The following is a 20,215-nucleotide window of genomic DNA, read 5'->3' on the forward strand; positions in this document are numbered from 1 at the left end:
GCAACACAATTCTTTGTTTCAAAAAAACATTCCTTAATGCACTTTCGTGCCTTTGAGGCGATGGATGCCTATACTTTTTGTGGAAAAGGTCAGTTGTGCAACTTGAAGTATAGTCTTCAAGGTTCTGTGTGGATGCAATTGAGCTCTGTTTGTTACAGTTTCAATGCAAGTGGAAACCCAGAGGCAGTTTTTACTTTAGAAAAATGGGTCAGTGGATTCATGCAAAGGATGTTTTAATATAAATGTATTTTTCAAGCATTTTCTATGGCTTAAAATCTTAAAAGAGTTGTATCCTGAGGGTGTGCTTGTATGTGCACACATCTAAACAAGGGGACTTTTTCATTTCAAAATACAATAAAGCACTGCTTAAAATTTCATATTTGATTTTTGTATACTACATAAACCATCACTATGCTAAATATTAAGTCAAAGCAAAGGTAAGAGAAATTGTGAAGCAATTTAACCTGCCAGCCTGTTTCTCCTCCTGTAATTATAACTGTTGCCCCCATTTTTCCTCAGTAACAATATCCTGTGGTCACAACATCTACTTACATAGGAAGGCTTTCACAAAATCTTAAAGTTCACTTGGCACTCTAGAATATCTATATTAAACAACATTCTGTTGGATTATGTAGACAAATAAATTGGAAGACTTATGAACTTGTGCATGCAATCTGTGGGAGCAGAAATATGTCTGAAACTGCAGAGAACAGAAAGAGCCGAGACTGTGTAGCATCCTGGTGAACTAAGTTGTTCTTCTCTGTGTTGTTAAGGATGACCATTTGTCTTCCTTGGTGTTGCGTTTCTTGAGAGTTGAGCAGGCAGTAGTTCCTTGTTTATGGTGGTGCTCCCTCCTGACTGGCTTTTGTGTACTTATGCTCTGCCCTGTGAAGTGTAGAGAAAGACTTTGGCTTTGATCGTCAGACTTTAAACTGGGGGTGAGGGGGTCAGCTGGTAAAGGTACTTGCAGCCAAAGTCTGATGACTTGAGTTCACTCCCTAGTATGCACATGATAGATGAACAGGAAACTCTGTGGGTTGTTCTCTGACCTCCACTTGCATGCCCTGGCATGTGTGCACCTACGTGCATGTGCACGGAAAACACAGGAACACAGACAAAATAAGTAATGTTTTTGAGGCAGGGTCCCTGTACATAGTCCTGGCTGTCCTGGAACTTGCTACATGGAGATCTATATAGTAGATCTCACAGAGATCCACCTGGCTCTACTTCCCAAGTGCTAGGATTAAAGGCATGCACCACCACATCCAGCTACTAATATTTTTTTAAAGAAAAAATGTTATCACTTGGATAAAGTGGAAATGTTCTTTAATGCCATGTAAAGAAGCCTGTATTTATTGCCTATGTGAAATGCTACAGATTGGGAACTTTCCTTTTGTGTGTGTGTCTCTTCCTCTCTTTCATTTCTGTGTGTATGTCTCTCTTTCATTTTTTTTGTGTGAGTATGTGTATGCCTGTGTGTGTGTGTGTGTGTGTGTGTGTGTGTGTGTGTGTGTGTGTGTGTGTGTATTTGCTCTGGCCATCTTGCTCCTATTCCCTACCCATCTTTCTCTCTATGACTTCCTCCCTCCTCCCTCTAGCTAGCTCTTTTATTAAGATGCATCTCCATAGGTAATAGGTTTCAATAACTTATAGAAACACTTCCCTTTGCTTTACTGGTTTAAATTTGATTCCAACTGCGGTCATGTATTGGCTTCCACATATTACCTACCTTCCAAGAGACATTCATTATTAATAACTCCTATGTAGTACACTGCCTTAAGAGATTTGGTTGCAATAAATTGGCGCAAAAAGCATATTGGATTATGAAGACAAAATGGCAAACATCTCTGCCTCACTGCCTCCCTCACTGCCCCATTTGCCCCTATCACCTGTAACAACCACTGGACTGGGCATCCTCCTATGGGATTTCCAGGTGTAAAATTTTATGATTTTCTTAAAGAGTATTACTTGAATTAATAAATACGTCAACTCTTTAATTGCTCTAATAGTGTGCCCTTAAATCTCATCCTGATTTTACTAAAGCACATGGTACATGTTGGGAACACTCTGCTCTCACTCCTCTGTCCTCGGACAGAGCCTATTTTCCTCCTTCTCCCATCCTGTGCTCATGGTTTCTTCTCCCTCAGTAATGACATTTTGTCACTCCTGTGGAGTTCACCGAAACTGTAAGCAATTGCTTTATTCATGGTACCATGTTCTGCCATCACCATTTGATTTATACTTCTGGGTTCCTTCTTGCCCAACCATTACTGCTTCATTTTAATTTCCCTTTCGTATAAGCTGGGATTTCCTCATCTCTCGATTTTTAGCCCACTCTTTAAGGAATATGGCAGCTTTTGTAATAAAAATTTTGTGATTAAATCTTATAGAACACTTTTGTCTTTTTAAAGTTTCTTCTAAACACTTCTTCAGGACTACCATTTCTCCGTCCTTACGTATTCATATGTCTCAAGTCTAGTGTTACTGATTTGAATTTCTTTGCTGTAAAACAAAACCATTAATATTTGACTAGAGATGGATTTCAGAGAGACTTCAGGTAAAGGAATAGTTAGAAAAGATTTTTGTAACGGTGTGAATTGATTGATGGTGGAAAGAAGACAATGCATATTACTAATACATTAAAACAACCTAGAACTTGTATTTAATATAAATGTCTAATTGTGTTTACTGTAGAAATAAAACTTGGGTTTAGGACTTCTTGCAGTGAGCCTGGATTACAGATGTTCAAGTCTGTATTGTCACAGATGACAGACAGTTTGGAAAATGTGAAGCACTCAGAAATGGACCTTAGCCCCATCTGGAATGATTGATTTCAAGTGCATCAGTTACTGGTTTTGTTTCTATAGCAACAAGTATGCATGTAAGAGTATTTTAGATCTTTGTTAAAAATCAAGTAAAATAACTTTCAAAATTTCAAAGATCACAGAAAATGTATATAAATACACAATTCATTGATAAGTTGTACATACATTAAATTGCAATTTACATTTCATGATTTAACAGATATTTGTATAAATTAATTTGTGTTAATATAAATAATATTAATTCTTTATATCATTTACAATGTATGAACTTTAATTATATAAGTACTTATTCTGATAGAACATTTTAATTTTTAATAATACAAATTTTTTTGTTTTGTTTTTGATTTTTTTAACTCTTTATTTTTTTATTTTATAATTTAATTTAATTTTACGTATCAGCCACGGATTCTCCTGTCCTCCCTCCTCCCGCCTCCCACACTGCCTTCCCCCTAGCCCACCCCCCATTCCCATCTCCTTCAGGGCAAGGACTCCCCTGGGAATTCAGCTCAGCCTGGTAGATTCAGTCAAGGCAGGTCCAGTCCCCTCCTCCCTTCAACCAGGCTGAGCAAAATGTCCCAAATTTTAAAATCACTCCTACAATATCATCCAATATTAAAGTCAAAAAACTTTTAAGAATATAATATTTTTTATTAAAAGAATAGAATAATATAAACAAAGAGGATTCCAAATAGTGAATTTAGGAGCCGGTAATGCCTAATGCCTTCAGCTAATCACATACAGCTAAAAACCAATTTTCATGGAATTTAAGGAAAAAAAATTAATATAATCAGAATAAAGCCCTTGGTCAAACATTATCTAAATCTGAGTGAAATGTGTAAATAAATGAAAGAAAGTAATTTTTTATCTTTAAAAGTGCCAGGACAAGAAATATTTTGTAATTGAATATAATTCACATAAATTTATGGCCTGGTATAGAATGGAGAGGGATTTAAGCTCATGTTGGCTTAGCAATTCAACTTATGTGATTTAAGAATTTGTGTCCTCACTTTCAAGGCAACAGTTACTCCAGCTGGAGTGACGCTTTTTTCATTCGTACATGAAAGCATTACTATGGACAGTCCACAAATCTGTGAAGATTCATACATACACTGTTGAAATTATGTTAATGAGTCAAGAGAACACCAACTGTTAGGAACGGGGGAGACTCAGTTGTTCTCTATAGAAGCATGAGGACCTTGTGGAAAGCCATGCATGATCATGAGGACTTATACTCCCAGCATAGAGACAGAGGGCAGATTGCAGATCAGCCTAGCCCAGGTCACATGGGAATGTGGAAAAAATAATGTCTGTAGGACCTAAAACCATAAAAATATTTTATTTAATTCTAATAAGATGTTTCTTTTTAAGACTAAAAACAGCATTAGATTGTGGGTCAAATAAGAATGATGATGCGTTAAGTGTATGAATTCTGAGCAGGGTATTTAGCATTCTGTGGTATTATGTCAGACAACAGTGGGTATTAAATAAGACATTCAAGGAACATTATATAGACTGGACAGGTTATATTTAAGAATGTATATATATGTATATATATATATATATATACATATATATATGTGTGTGTGTGTGTGTATAAATACATACGTGTGTTTGTGTGTGTGTGTGTAAAATGACAATTAATGAAAAAAGAGACCATGAATTAAAAAAAAAAAGCAAGGAGATCTGTATAGGAGATTTTAGAGGGAAGAAAGGGGAGAAGGAAATGATATAATAATTTTATAATCTTAAAAATAAAAAGAATAATATAAAAGGGAAAATGAGAAAGTAGTAAAAGCACCGACAAGAATCCTGCTCAGAAGGAAGTCATTCAGATGACACACACATGAATTGGGTGTGTGAGTGAGAAAGTACTCAGTGGTGCCAACCATAATGTCGAGCTTCATGCCTGTGTGCTGTCACAGGGAATGAGAAGGCGCACCGGCAAGGCTCTGTGTCTCCCAGGCTGATAGCACACAGAGTGGATAAATGGTTGTTCCAACACTCAGTAAAACCACCACCTGTTTTTCCGTTCATTGCCTAGAGATCTTCCTTAAGTTACCCTTTGTCTGCATTCTAAGAGGATTCTGTTCTTTGTGAAGGGGTGGTGGAAATATTGCAGGGCTTGATCATTATGCTACCATTTCAACACAACCAGGAGTCAATGCCAAGGTGCAAATTGAAGTGTACTAAAGACCATCTCTGTGCTTCTCTAATGATAGTTTTCAATGTTCCACTTCAACAGAATTTCCTTCTTTTCCCCCCATGTCAAGATCCTTTCTTCATGACTCTGCTCAAGACTCTCTAACTGTCCTTGACCACCATCATCTTAATATTCACAAGTGTCTCCTTGCTGAAAATCCAGCATCTGGGAGCCAATTTCTGTGAGCAAAATATGATCCTAGACAAACCTTATGGTCACATATTTCCCCCATTTTATACTACAAAAAGACCCTTAGCACAGGGTTCTCTCTTTTCTCTCTCTCTCTCTCTCTCTCTCTCTCTCTCTCTCTCTCTCTCTCTCTCTCTCTCTGTCTCTCTCTCTCTGTTTAGTTTTTTGAGACAGAGTTTCTCTATGTAGCTTTGGCACCTTTCCTGGAACTCACTCTGTAGCCCAGGCTGGCCTCGAACTCACAGAGGTCCATCTGCCTCTGCCTCCCGTGTGGTGTGCTGGGATTAAAGGCGTGCACCACCACTGCCCAGCCTTTACTATTGCCTCCTTTAAGGTTGTCTCGGGCTCTCTCTTTTCTGTGAAATCTCTTTTCTGTGTATGTTGGGGAAAGACTCGAGGTCTGGCTTTAAAAGCCACATAATAGACTTTGCTCACCGGTTGGTGGGTATTTTTCAGTAGCAGAGTAGAAGACAGACAGCTGCATTTGTGGACAATGATGGGAAAACTGGTCCAGAAAGCCCCCGAAGAACATCCTGTGTGAATGAGCTCAGGTGGAAACTAATGGAGGGAATGTGAGATTGTGTTTTAGTGAGCTGGAGAAGTCACCTTGGAACTGGTTAAAAAAAAAAAATGAAGGCACTCAGCTGAAAAAGTGGGCTCGCCAGAATACAAGATGCCATCCGCAGCCCATGACAAGTGTTGAGGAAAGGGCAGACAATGTGGGAAATAGAGTAGGGGGCAGCGGGATCTGGGAAACAAATGGATGAGGAGGAGCTGCAAGGAAGCTGTGAGCTTGAAGAGAAGCTTGGTAGTCCTACAGGAATCTGAAAGTGACTAGGGACTGAGAGGGGACCTCAGAATTTAGGGACTGAGCCATTTCTCCTGGCTTAGTTTTAGACGGACAAATGACTGTGAGCATAGAGGGCACCTCTAGTCAGGCACAGGCTTTTACACAAAAGGGAGATCATCCCACCCTCTGTCTTTTCTCCTCCAATTCTCTCCCCAACCATCATTTCACTTCCTCTTCCACTCTAGAATCAGGATGACGATCGTGTAGGGATGAAGGAGGTAGGGTAGGAGATGGCACACGTGGGAATAGTCTAAAATTATGGGGCTAGAGTGAGTGTCATAGGGCATCCCCATCATCTCTGAAGTTTGTGCATCCAGATGAGTTCAGGGATTAAAAAATAAACAGACAATGGTGATTATAATGAATGAGTGGCCAGCTCTCCTTGTTCATTTCTACCACCACTTACTAAGAAGTTTTTAATTCACTACCCTTTGTAACTGAGGAAGAGATACTCCACTCTCTTTCTTTCTACCTCTCTCCTATGTATGGGTGACTTTCAGATTGAGAGAAAGCTGAATATCTTTTCAGGATGAACTGTAAAAAATAAAATATAACCTCTCTATGGAGAGAAGAAAAGATAAAATCCACTAAATAAAATAATAAATAAATAGTCAAACTTCTGGAAGATGGGGCCAATGTAAAGAAACATTGCATCCACAATATTGAAAACTGGTGGAGCATGAGTCAGAGATGCCTTTGATTCAGTCAGTGCTCACGTGGTACAGCACATGGAGACAGTGGAGATGGAGGGGGTGTTGGAACAAATTAAATGGTGCAAATGACATGTGTTGCTGGACATCACTGTAGTTCTCCTGAGCCGAGATCATGCAAACCCTCTGAAAAATAAATTCAAAACAAACCAACATTAAACCAACTTTACCATGGATCACCTCCACCCATCCCAACAGGCAGCCAGCACACAGTACGATCTGTTTGGTTTTTATTTTGTTGTGATGTTGGAGATGCGGTCTCCTGGTAGATCACACTGACCCAGAACTCAAGGCATTCCTCCTGCCTCACTCCCCTAAGTGCTGGTATTACAAATGTGAACTGCCACAGCAAAGACAGAACCTAGGGCCTCAAAGCACACACTGGACAAGTACTGCACCTCTGAGCTACATCCCAAGCTCTTCGCTGCTGCTGTTGTTATCTTTATCTTTCCATTGCCCTCCCCCCAACCAGCACCCACAGTGTCACTGCAGTGATTTATTAAAGATCATCCCGAGATTCCTAAGATCATATTATTGTATTCTTTGTGGCTAGGGGATAAAATATGTGGGGACTAGGCAATGAAAATGATTTTTTTAAGGTAGTGATGGACATATAGACCCTAGACACTTGAGCATGCTAAGTGGATTTTCCATCATTCTATGTTCCCAGCCTGAGGTCTAGACTCTTGAACTTATTTTGCAAGTTCATCTGCTTTGGTTGCTATTTACTGTTTAGTTTGACTCTCAGTAGCCCAAATATCTTTTTTACTGGAGAAAAGCCAATGTTCTTCCCTTAGATGCCTATTTTCTAACCCTATTTCAATGAACAACTCCTCATTCATGTCTTGAATAAGATTTTAAAAGACTTTATCTTTCTTTATGCTAATTATCTCTATGAAAGAAAACAATCATTTCATTGTAATCAAAAGAATGAAACATCTCAAGAGGTCTTATAGTGGAATAAAACAGTAAGCAGTGTCCAGTATTTGACAAGAATATTTTCAGTTTGAAAAACAAATATTCGAGGAAGTTCTCAATGGATTTATAGGTATTTTATTTCAAAATCAGTCAATCATTTTCTGATTTCCCACTGCATAGGGGTGACCTCTCAAGGTGAAATTATAGGTGGGAAGTAACAAAATTGCCTGTGTTCTACCCATTGGAAGTACACCTCACACCCCAGAAAATGGTGCTTGAGTTAGTTGATGGCCCCAAGAGGTCAGGAGATCATTTTTAAGAGTATCAGTGTCCCTAGATGGAAATTACATCTAGAAAATGCTGAGAATATGAAATCCCCTTCTGTTAATCTTCATTCAGTTTTCTTCCCTGGAGGGAGAGAAAGCAATCATAAAGTAAGTTGTGTGAGCTCCTGCCAAGACACACACTTTCTTTACCTGGGGGAAATAAAGAACTCTGCACCAGTCTCAGGTCTTCAAAGCACCTAGGCTAACACACATCCTCTCTGTCTTAAGTACAGTCCTGAGTTGTGAAGATGCTCTGTCTTTATCTTTACCAAAGTAAGTTTGTAAGTGCTGGCATGAAAGGCTAAAGTCATCTCTGAGGGCTTTAAAGTCGTCTCTGAGGGCTTTAAGGAAAAAAAAAAAAAACTCCTTAAATCCAATAATTATTTACAGAAGAGGCCAAAAACACTTACAAAATAAAGTTTTAAAAAAAAAAAAAAAACAGAAATTGGAAGCTACTGTGGATGAAAACTTCACTTAAATTTAAGTTCTGTAAGCATGCCTCGTTGGCTTGATTCATTGAACTGCGTGAGGAAAGAAAACATTCTAAGGAACATACTGTTTTGTGTGCTTTGTTTCCTGAACCTGGAACGATGGTGCCAGAAACACATCTCCAGCCTGCAAAACCATCAGATGAATGTAAGCACGGGCTCCTTTATTTACTGTTGCTGTCTGGCTCTGGAATCCACTACTGTTAATAGAGGTTCAATTCAGCTCTAGTAACTCATCTTCAGAGGACATGCCCTAATAAGGAGTAGTATTTTCAAACACACTCCCACTGTTCTATTTTTGTTCTTTTCCTTGCCCTCAACTATAAATTTTCAGTTTGGCTAAGATGTAGATAGACTTAGAGATTGGCTTGAGGGGGGGAAAAAGGAAACTGATTAGAATAAGATTGATTTTTTTATAATGAACTCGTACCCGAGGATTTTGAGGATGAAAGTAAATTTGGTAGGTGCCTTTAAAGCACAATACTCAGAAATCAACCAATTGACAGTGGTGACAATTGTTGTAAATAGACTAAGGTAATTTTTTAACATGAGGTCAACCTCAAACCGGACATGATCTTTTGGGTAGCTGAAGAGGGGACTGAGAAATTTGTGTGTCGTATTTACATAGATGAAACATTTTGTAATATTGAAGTAGATTATTGATATTATTGCATCTTCATTTAATAGGATTATCTTAAAGATAGTTTTGTCTATTTATTAATGTTTACATGTTTAAAACAGAAAAGCAGAATGAAGATATATACAGTGTTACTACTAGTTAAATACTCAGTGTGAATGTTGCCAGTGAATTTTTTATGAGTTTGTGTGAATATTGATAAAACCATCGTCATTAATAACTAAGGTTTATTGAGCAATCACTACATCTATATTAGTTTTCAATTACTTCACTTTTATTAATTTATCCAGTCTCAAAATGTGGCCCTAAAGCCCTGTTAGTATGATTACCATCTTACAGGATCAAGGATCTTGTCCAAGGCCACAGTTCCTTAGAGATGTGAGTAAAGCTAACCACTTGACTAGACTCCCATTTGAGTGTTTCTGCTCACTGTAAAACTTGTTATGACTCTCTTTGGAACAACTGTAGGCTAATCACACTTATTTTTGTTCTATTATCTTATGGTTCTTTGCTTTAAAAACAAAGGCCGTTTAAGAAGATTGCTTAGAGTATCAAGTGTGAGGGTGCTTTGGGGATGAATTGGACAAGTCCATGACAGATTACGGACTGAGAATAAAGCCTTTATGTCTGAAAGCTGGTGGGAGGGAGGGAAGAGAGAAGAAGGCAGTGATGGAAGAAAAAGCTCGTGATGCTTTCTGGGAACAAGCCATGTTTATACATTCTGGTTGTGTGGATATTTAGTGATCTCTTGGACAGGTTTCTAGGGCTATTTAAGGATCATCTGCAGGTTAAAAAAAAATAAAATCATTACAGTTGTTTTAGTACGTTTAAAATGTATGGAGAGAAGGATCTAGGAGAAACAAAAATAAATAAAATAAAAGACTCTCTTAAAGAGAGTTTCTTCAATGGTGAAATGGAGTAAATGCTTTCTATTTCAGGAAACTGGAATGAGGATTAAATGAAAATGTTTGTTTACAGTTGAGCAAGGTGACTGACATATAGCAAGTGTTTGATAGTGGTGATGATGTCATCTTCTTAAGACCCAAACAAAAGAACAACAGGCAAAACCAGGTTAGGGACTGTGGCCTATGAATTTGGTTCAGAAAAGGTTACTTTGCTTATTGCTGTGTGGTACCAAGTTCAGGTCTAATATTTGAGTGGGTTTTTCTTTTTCAAACCAGGGATTTTAAAATTCTTCCAGTCCAATATACTTTCGAGATCTAGTTAAATGTGAGCCCCAGCCTCAGCCACCAGTTCTTGCTTATTTATGGTACCTGCTACACACACTGGAGAGAATACATGGACTCCTTGAAGTTTTGTGGATGTCAATTAGGATAATCCACAAGAGAGTGATCTAGGCTCTGTCTTGTCTGGCTCTCTCCACTGTTTCCCCCAAATGAATGTATTAGGTCATGTTGCAGAAAACAGGTTCAGAAACTTTGTGTGTGTCTGTGAAGTAAGTATTAGTTTATGTTTGTCATGATTGGAAGGAATTATAATACTTGGTGACTCATGCAAATTTTATGAAAATCATCTTTGGTGTCTAGAAATAAAGCTTGACTGGTATACAGCCATGTTCTCATTTATATCTGTAGTTGTTTTCATGATCCATACAGACTGTGCGGTCCACAAAGCCAAAAATACTTAGCGTCTGGTCTTTTCATAAAAGTTCCATAGCCTGGGCTCTAGATCAAGAGTTTAGTACTTTGAAGTAGGAAACCTGAATGAGAAATTACCATTTCTACCTTTTTATCAGAATCATGAGCAAATTTTCCCAACTTTCATGATTTCTTTTTTTTAATTACTTGTCTGTTATCTTTCTACTTATACTTTGCCTATTGATACCATCGCTTGCTAGTTATAGTGGCTCTCCAGAATATTTACTACCCTAATTGAAGACCTTTCAGACCTTCATCTTTGACTCTTACATGGTTCACAGAAAAATCCATTTTTTTTAAATTTAAAATTATTAGAGTAAATATTAACTTATGGTGTTTTCACAAGTATTTTTTATAAAACTTTTTAATTGAACTTTTTCATACATTATATTGTTATGTTTTATCCTCCCACCTCCCTACCTATGCCACTTTGACTTTTTCCTCTCTTTCTGTAAAAGAAACAAAGCAAGTAAAATAAAACAGCAAACAATAATAAAAAATATACACAAAACCCCACAAAAACAAAAATCAAAATAAGCAAAAGATCAACAAGACCAAAAAAAAAAAAAAATCCCAAATAAACCACAATGAGACAGAAGGTCTATAAAAACAACATTGAGTTTGTTTTGTGTTGGCCATCTGCTGCTGGGCATGAAGGCTGCCCTGAGATATGGTTAAAATACCCAACAAAGCCGGGGAGGTGGTGGCGCAAGCCTTTAACCCCAGCACCTTCGAGGCAGAGGAAGGTGGATCTCAGTGAGATGGAGGCCAGCTTGATCTACAAAGTGAGTCCCAGGGCAGCCAGGACTGTTACACAGAGAAACTCTGTCTCAAAAAACAAACAACAAAACAAAAATACCTAGCAAAATTCCACTGGAGAAAACTTATTTTCCCTCTGCCAGTAGATGCTAATTGCAGATAGGATCTGGATTAGGGTATGAGAGCCACAGTCCGTTTCCTCCTCCCAGCTCTGGGACCCTGTCTGGTTTGAATGTATGTAGATCTTATGCATGCTGCCACAGTCTCTGTAAATTCATTTGAATGTCAGTCCTGTTGTGTCTGGAAGACAACATTTCCTTAGTGTCCTCCATCACCTCTGGCTCTTACAATCTTTCCTCCTCCACTTTCACATAGCTTCTTGATCTCTGAGGGGAGAGGTTTGTTGACATCCTATTTAGGACTGAATGCTCTAAAATCTTTCAGTCTCTGTACGTATTCCATGTGTGGGCCAATGGATTAGTTCCCATCCACTGCAAGATGGCACTTCTTTTGATGAGGACTGAGAAAGGCATGTCTAGTTGGGGATTTCTCTTCCATATTATCTGGTAACTGCATTTAGATTCCTTTTATTGTATATATTTATAAAATTAGGTTTCCGTATGGTTTTTTCAAGTGTCCTATATTATTAGCTGTGCCTTCCCATATACCTTCCTTACCCTTTCCTTTCACCCCTCCCTAGTTAATCCTCCCATTTTCATTTCCCGTTATCTCTCTATAACAATATATTCTATTTCCTCTTCCTTGAGAAATCCTCTCTCCCCCTAATCCCTTACTAGGTACCTAACCTCTGTAGTGGTTCAAATTGTAGCACATACACAAAAGACTTGATAGCTAACATCCACATGTAAGAGAAAACATACAATATTTGTCTTTTTGTGAGTTGGGTTATCTCACTCAGAATGATTTTTTTCTAGCCTCCTCTATTTATCTGTAAATTTTATAAGTTGATTTTTTTAATAGCTGAATAATATCCCATTGTATAAATGTACCGTATTTTATCATCTATTCATCAGTTGATGGGCGTCTAAACCGTTTCTAATTTCTGGTTATTATCAACAGAGCAGCAATGAACATGGATGAGCAAGTGTTTCTATGGTAGGATGTAGAGTCCTTTGGGTGCATACCTAAGAATGGTATAGCTGGATCTTGAGGTAGATTGATTCCCAGCTTCCTAAGGAACTGCCACACTGATTTCCATAGTGACTGTAGCCATTTGCACTCCCACCAGGAATGAATTAAGTGTCCTCTTTCCCCATATCCTCACCAAAATATACTGTCATTTTTCTTACCTTAGCCACTAAACACATGTGAAACAAATGGGCAGTGTAGAACAGAAAGTCTACTTTTTCTTTGACCTCGTAAATGATTTTTTTCTCATCTTGCTTCATTTCTTAAAGTATTTCAGCCAGATCTGCCTTCCTAAGATTCAGAAATCACTCCTTAAAACCTTCCTTTATTATTATTATTATTATTTTTACATCTCCGTAGTCTTTCTCCAGGAAAAGGTCTTAAATTATCATCTCAGTTTTCACAATCTGTCCCTTGGTTCAAGCATTTCCCAAATTTCCATTTCCCATTTGAGCCATTTTTTTAAAAAAAAATTTCTCTAAGACATTAACTTTTCAATATTCATGTGGTGTTGGTTTTGCCTGTCAATATCTGCAGAGATCTGGTCAGAAAATGAATGTCCAATGTATCTCAGGGTAGTAACCATGCATTTGGGTGCTTTTTTGACCTTGAATGACATGCCTAAATCCAGTTCAGAAGAATTGCAGGAAGCATCTGTTGGTAGGGTGATCCTTGCTGGTTCAGAAAAGCCAATCTCAGAGGCCTGCACAATGGTCCAGTGAGTAAAAGTGCTTGCAGTTCAAGCTTGGATGTCCGAGCTCAATGCTGAGAGTCTACGGTGGGATAAATGACTCCCACATTTGTCCTCTGGCTTCCACATGTACACCATGGCACACGCTAACTTCACTCACACAAACATGCCCGCCAACATGTGATAATATTTTAATTTAAGAAATAAAATCAGTCCCAGGTGACAATTAACTGATCACACCATTGTATAAATATCACTGTATCGATCATCATCAGCGCTGTCTCTTTACTAGAAGAATTTTTTAAGGTTTCCATATGTATGGATGTATAGGGGTGTGTGTGTGTCAGCATGAGAATAATGGCTCTTCTTCCATAGTCACTGAGGCAAAGTCAATCAAACCAGAACTCAGAAGTTTAGCTAATCTTGCTAGACATCTTTCCTGAAGATTCCCTATGGCTGACTTCCTCGCAGGAATTGCAAGTGGATTGATTGCCATGCCAACCTAGCTTACTTTGGTTCTGGGAATCAAACTCTGGTTCTCGTATTTCTGTGGCAACTTCTTTAACCACAGAGCCGTCTTCCTAGCCCCTTTCCTGGGTAAAACTTAAGATCAGTTTTTCTTCTGCGCTTGGTTGTGTTCCTTAAAGAAAACGAATACCTTTAAAAATATTTTTAGAGTAGAATGTAATAGCACATGTCTTTCATTCCAGCACTTAGAAGGCGGGGCAGGCAGATCTCTGTGAGTTTAAGGCCAGACTGGTCTGTGCAGCAAAGTTCTAGGCTAGCCAGGGCTACACAACAATACCCTGTCTCAAAAACACCCTGAAATTATTTTCAATAATTTGAAGTGGTTGTCTATTTTTTTCTGAACCCCATTTTCCTCATTTTTTGTATACCACTTTAAAGCACCTGAACATAGCTCTGGATGCGTTCACTGTTCATTTTACCGTCTTATTCATCACTATTAACACTTCTACAAACAGAAGTCAATAAGAAGCATCATGATTTTTGAGGAAATAAAGACATTTTTGCTGATCATAAAGATTTTACCTTCTTAGTAAATGTCAAAGTAACATTTTGTTGGGAGATTCTGAAGGTGTGTTTTCGTTTATGAGAAACAGTAATGATTTATAATATATCAAATCTTCAGCATCCTGATATAATCATTGCTTAATTTAATAATGGAGTAATTAACCTCTTGAAAAATAACCAGGTTTCATACTACCCTTAAGAAAGTGCTATTAACCTTAAAGACACAATGAGATTAGACCTGAGAAGATGCCTAGGATGTAACTTTCCTTAGGGTGAGGAAAGGGGAAGAGATTTAGAATACTCTCTTATTCTGTGAATAGAAGCTTTATTTTAACTGCTTCATGTATAAGCTAATAAATTCATATTTGGAGGATAACTTATGCAAACAGGCCCGCACACTGTGATACTTATTACAAAGTCAAAGTCATTTACACTGTTAGGATTCTATTCTTAGAATCAAAAACTGTGATGCACACAATGATGGACCTTAGTAAGAGTTAACAGACTAGATGATCTAGAACTATGATGCCATGAAAGAATTCAGCAGTAAACTCGAAGCCTGAGAATCTTTGTCTATATGAAAATATCGTACTTTTAATTTAATTTTTTTAAATCTAAGGCTTCTATGAAGTTATAAAAATTTAGATAATCAGTATTAGAGCTTATAGCTGTATTGAGACATTTGCTAATGCCAAATATACATTAATTTGGGAATGTAAAAAATATTCATTACCATCATATTTTAATACATTTAATCATCCATAATTTGCACCAGAAAAAAATAAATATTTGATTGCCAGTCTGCACTGTGAAACTGAAAATAGATGTAAAACCTCCTGTGAAGCCATGTTCTGGAAAGGAAGGGACATTGATTAGAAATCTGCAGGAAAAAATAAAGCCCAGAGACAATCAATACTTAGGTGACACCCCTTGCTGCTAAAATTGACAGTTCCTATTTGCAGCTTCTGTCTCAAGAAAGTCACTCAGGTCTTTTGTAAAATGAAAATTAAAAAGAAACCAAAAAGAAAATGTCATCAGAAATAGTTATGTAAAATTTTGTGAGGATTATTTGCGGAATGGTATAGGCTACAAGTGTAGAATGGATTCTGTGATCATCAGCAAGTCATTAAGAAAGGTACCAAGCGACATCTTTATAAAAGTTTGAAGAGGAGAATGTGAATAGTAAGATCAGAACAGTAACAATTTCTTTTCAAGCTAAAGCTTACTAAGTTCATTTCTCTGGCTTCTAGGATGCTTCATAACTACTCTGCCTTCTCATGCAGCATTTGGAATCACCTTTTCCAAAAGACACAGAAGCACTATGTGACTTTGAGAAGAACCATCCATTTTCATAAATCACGATTATATTTGTGATTATAATTATAAAATTAGATTGTATTTTTTAAATACTAATTGGGCTGGCTAATTTTGTGTCAACCTGACACAAACTCGAGTCATTAGAGCAGAGGAGGCTTCCGTTGAGAAAATGCTTCCGTAAGACAGAGCTGTAGGCAAGTCTGTGGTACATTTTCTTGATGGATGATGACTGTGGGAAGGACCAGCTCACTGGGGTTAGTACTTCACCTCAGCTGGTGGTCCTGAGGTCTGTAAGAAAGCAAGCTTAGCAAGCCATGAGGAGGAAGCCAGTAGGCAGCACTCCTCCATGGCCTCTGCATTAATCAGCTCCTGCCTCCAGGTTCCTGCCATTTGGTTCCTGCCTAGACTTCCCTTGCTGACAGATGTAATGTGGAACTCTAAACTGAAGTAAACCCTTTCCTCCCCAATTTGCTTTTGGTCATGGTGTTTTATCACAGCAACAGAAACTCGTAACTAAGACACACGGCTCCAGATGTTCCTTCCTTTAATCTGCTGGACATTTTCTCAGTTGAGGTCCCCACCTCCCAAATGACACTGACATGTGTCGTGTTCACACAAATCCTGCCAGCACACCATGTGTTTGTGTTGCTTTAAATGTTCTCACCGGGATGAGAAAGCCAATGTTACCATGTTCGCTTGAAAAGTGTCATTGTAGGTATTGGCTCTTTCTAATTTTTAATTTACGTATTGTATCTTTGCACATTTATATGATGTCATAATTTAACATACGGATATAACATGTAATGCTAGAGTCAGGATAAGTACCATTTTCATCTTCCTAAACACCTATAATTTTTCAATTGTGGGTCTCCTAGTTGATTTATGTGTATATGTGTGTTTTTATGAATGGGGACTAAAACCAAGGCCTTGTGCATTCTCAGCATTGTCTCAGCCATTGAGGGGGAACCCTACCCCAAGTCCTCTTTTCTGGTTCTTTGTAAAACCTACGGGGGATTGTGCTCACTCCACTGTGCCCTTGGTAGTCCTATATGACTGACTACATTTTGAAACATTGTCCTGCATCCCTCCATCCATTCTCTCTTCACCCCTTTCTGTATTTGAGTCACCACTGTGGTTCTTTCTATTCCTCTAAAGCCAATGATGGCTTCACCCATGCCCAAGATCATGGGTGCTTTTCCTTCTGTACGTGGCTTCTTTTATTCTATTTCCATCTATGTGGCTGCAAATGGCCAGATTCTACCACAATGATTACTTTTAATTTCAAGGTTGCTTGTGACTTGAATGAGTGGGCCTCTCTCCAAGAAGCATTGCACCAGTGTCTCCCTTCTGCTGATGGCACCGGGGGCAGACACACCTCTCCTGCAGAGCTTTTGTCTTCGTATTCAGGATGTCCTACATTCCCTGCTCCAGATAGCACCATTCAGCCCATGTCTTTTTCTGCTCTCCAAATGGCTTAACCGTGCTCCTAAAAGCAGTCTTGAGTTTTTCTGTCCTTTTGTTCTGGTTTTATAGATACCACTTATTACATACCTTTTAGCTAAGCATTTGAGAAGAGCCTGTGCCCTTTAAAATCTCAGCATTGAGTTCTCTTTGTGGTACACAAGAGACAGAAAGCATTTTCCTTGCCCCGGAGTTATTTACAAGCTCTTTTCCTTAACCGCCTCACAACAAACAAAGAGCCACTTTCTTCTTATAGAACTTTATAGCTTATGTAAAAAACTTGATGTGCATGATCTTTCATGTACATGATCTCTTAAGTGCAAAACAATGGAAAGTTTTTTAAAATAACAGCCAAGTCCACTTTGGAAAGAGTAGGAATGCATTATTGAGAAAGGCTCCTGAGGCAATGCTTTTAACGTTAAGTGTGTGTGTGTGTATGTGTGTGTGTGCGTGTGTGTGTGTGTGTGTGTGTGTGTGTGTGTGTGTGTGTGTGTGTGTATTAATTATTGATTCTCAAATTTTCTGTAAGAGTTAATATGTTCTTTCTTTCTTTTTCTTTTCTTTCTTTTTTTTTTTCCGGGTGGGGTTTCTCTGTGTAGTTTTGGTGCCCATCCTGGATCTCGCTCTGTAGACCAAGCTGGCCTCGAACTCAGAGATCTGCCTGGCTCTGCCTCCTGAGTGCTGGGATTAAAGACTTGCACCACCACTGCCTGGCTTGAGTTAATATGTTATTAATGATTGTTTTTATTCCTATCGATACTTGTGATAACTACTGTTTTAAAGGAACACAGATATTTTAGAGTTCACATCTATGTCACATGTAGTTTTTTAAAGTTTCACCGTAGTAAATTACATAGCACTCCTTTACTAATTTTTAATTACATCCTTTCTACCTTCCCAAAAAATAGACTCATTTTCTTATTCTCTCCCCCACTCTCCTATTAATTTTTTTTCTCTTTCTTTATTTTTAAGATTTATTTATTATGTATACACTGTTCTGCCGGCATGTATGCTTGCACACCGGGAGAGGGGACCAGATCCCATTATAGATGGTTGTGAGCCACCATGTGGTTGCTAGGAATTGAACTCAGGACCGCTGGAAAAGCAGCCTGTGTTCTTAGCGTCGGAGCCATCTCTCCAGCCCCCTTTCCTATTAAATCTTAAACTCTCTCTCTACTATTAAATCTTAAATCATTTTCCCTACTAAACTTAAATGACTACTGTTGTTGCTCCAACCTTCAATGGCAATAATTTTATGTGATATCAAGCATTTATATTGTTTACTCTCCAGATATTTGAAGGATAGCTAAAAACAGTTAATACTCATCTGGATGTGGTCACAAAAACCTATAATATGAACACTGGGGAAATGGAGGCAGAATGATCAGGAGCTAAAGCTTAAGGCTATCCTAGGCTACATAGTTCAATATTTCTGGGCCAACCTGGGCTACATAAAATCATCAAAAAGAAAAGAGAAGAACATTTGCTGTTAATTGTTTATTTGGTCAGCCCATTCTGTGCTGGTATTTCATTTAGCCCTCTCAACAATCCTATGAGCCTGCTACAAGAGATCACAGCACAATACTGTGTTTCACTTGGGATTTCAAGTAAGAAACAAAGCTAAATGTTGTCATTTCACCAAGGTCATGGAGCTAGAATCTGAGCCATTTTCTCCAAACTCATTCATTCAGCACTCTATCATGGTCTGTATATATTTAAAGTACTATAACATACTGTTGTATATGTAATTATCTATAAAAATCCAGAATATCGCTGGGCAGCGGTGGTGCATGCCTTTAATCCCAGCACTTGGGAGGCAGAGCCAGGTGGATCTCTGTGAGTTCGAGGGCAGCCTAGTCTGCAGAGCAAGATCCAGGACATGCACCAAAACTACATGGAGAAACCCTGTCTCAAAAAACAAACCAATCAACCAAATATATATGCAATTGGCCATCAATGTCATTTTACAAAGAGAAAATTAGGAAACATGTATCTACATAATACATAATTTCACACCCTGAGTCTAAAGCCTGAAACACACCGGTGTTTTTCTTCCTTAATTATGGCTCACTTTGTCACTCCAGTTTGACTCATTGGGAGACTGAAACGCAGAGAAGTTAATTAACTGCTTGAGTTGATGTAGTAAATTGGGGGCTGGAACCTGAACCCAATTATGCAGAGGACTGTTGAACTGTGTCCCTGGAAGGATGTGGCCTCAATGTCCAGGAAAATGACAGTGTCAGTCAGTGTCTGATCTTTTGACTCCTGTGCCATCTACTGCCCCCGTGCCTGACTGAACCAGCTTAGCACATGCTTTTTAAAAATGTACACAGGATCAAACACAGTGTGATTTTTGTTTCCTACTCATTTAATACAGGGGAGTTGGCTTGGTACCAGTGAACTTAGTAAATTCTGTTCGAATTTCCTGCATAGAGGAGAAGTTTTTTATAGTTTATTTTTTCCTTTTATTGAAAATAAAAAATTGAGTTTTTTCTCCCATAGTATATGCTGATGACAGCTTCCCTTCCCTCTACTCCTACCAGTTCCTCCTCACCTCACCTCCCATCTGGACCCACTTTCCATCTCTCAGAAAACAAAGAGGCTTCTAAGGGACTGTAATGATATGATATGTTATGATATGATTTGATATGATATGATTAAAAAGAAACCTAACACACTGAAATTGGACAAAATAAAGAGAAGAAAAAAACCCAAGATAAAATACAAGAAACAAAGACGTACTTGTTGGCACAATCAGGAATCGAATAAAAACACTGAACTGGAAGCATATATATACATATATGCAAAGGACCTAGCGTAGAGCAGTGAAGGCCCCATGCATGCTGTTTCAGCTCTGTGAGTCCACATGTGCATTGATCATATTGATTTAGTGGTCCTTATTTTCTTGGTGTCCTTTATCCCTTCTTGCTCTTAGACTCTTTCTCCCTCCTCTTCCAAAATGTTCCCTGAGCCCCAGGCTGGAGTTGGAGTGGGGAATTTGATGG

At 38.3% G+C, this 20,215-nt stretch overlaps 1 protein-coding gene across 50 annotated transcripts in view; it reads left to right on the plus strand.

Moving 5' to 3' along the window:
* Rims1 (regulating synaptic membrane exocytosis 1) overlaps positions 1-20,215 on the plus strand; it is a 494,312-nt gene that overhangs the window by 424,195 nt on the left and 49,902 nt on the right. The window lies entirely within an intron of this gene.

The sequence above is a fragment of the Peromyscus californicus genome, unplaced genomic scaffold, assembly GCF_007827085.1.
Source record: "Peromyscus californicus insignis strain IS unplaced genomic scaffold, ASM782708v3 Scaffold_19__1_contigs__length_69161282, whole genome shotgun sequence".
Lineage (NCBI taxonomy): Eukaryota > Metazoa > Chordata > Mammalia > Rodentia > Cricetidae > Peromyscus > Peromyscus californicus.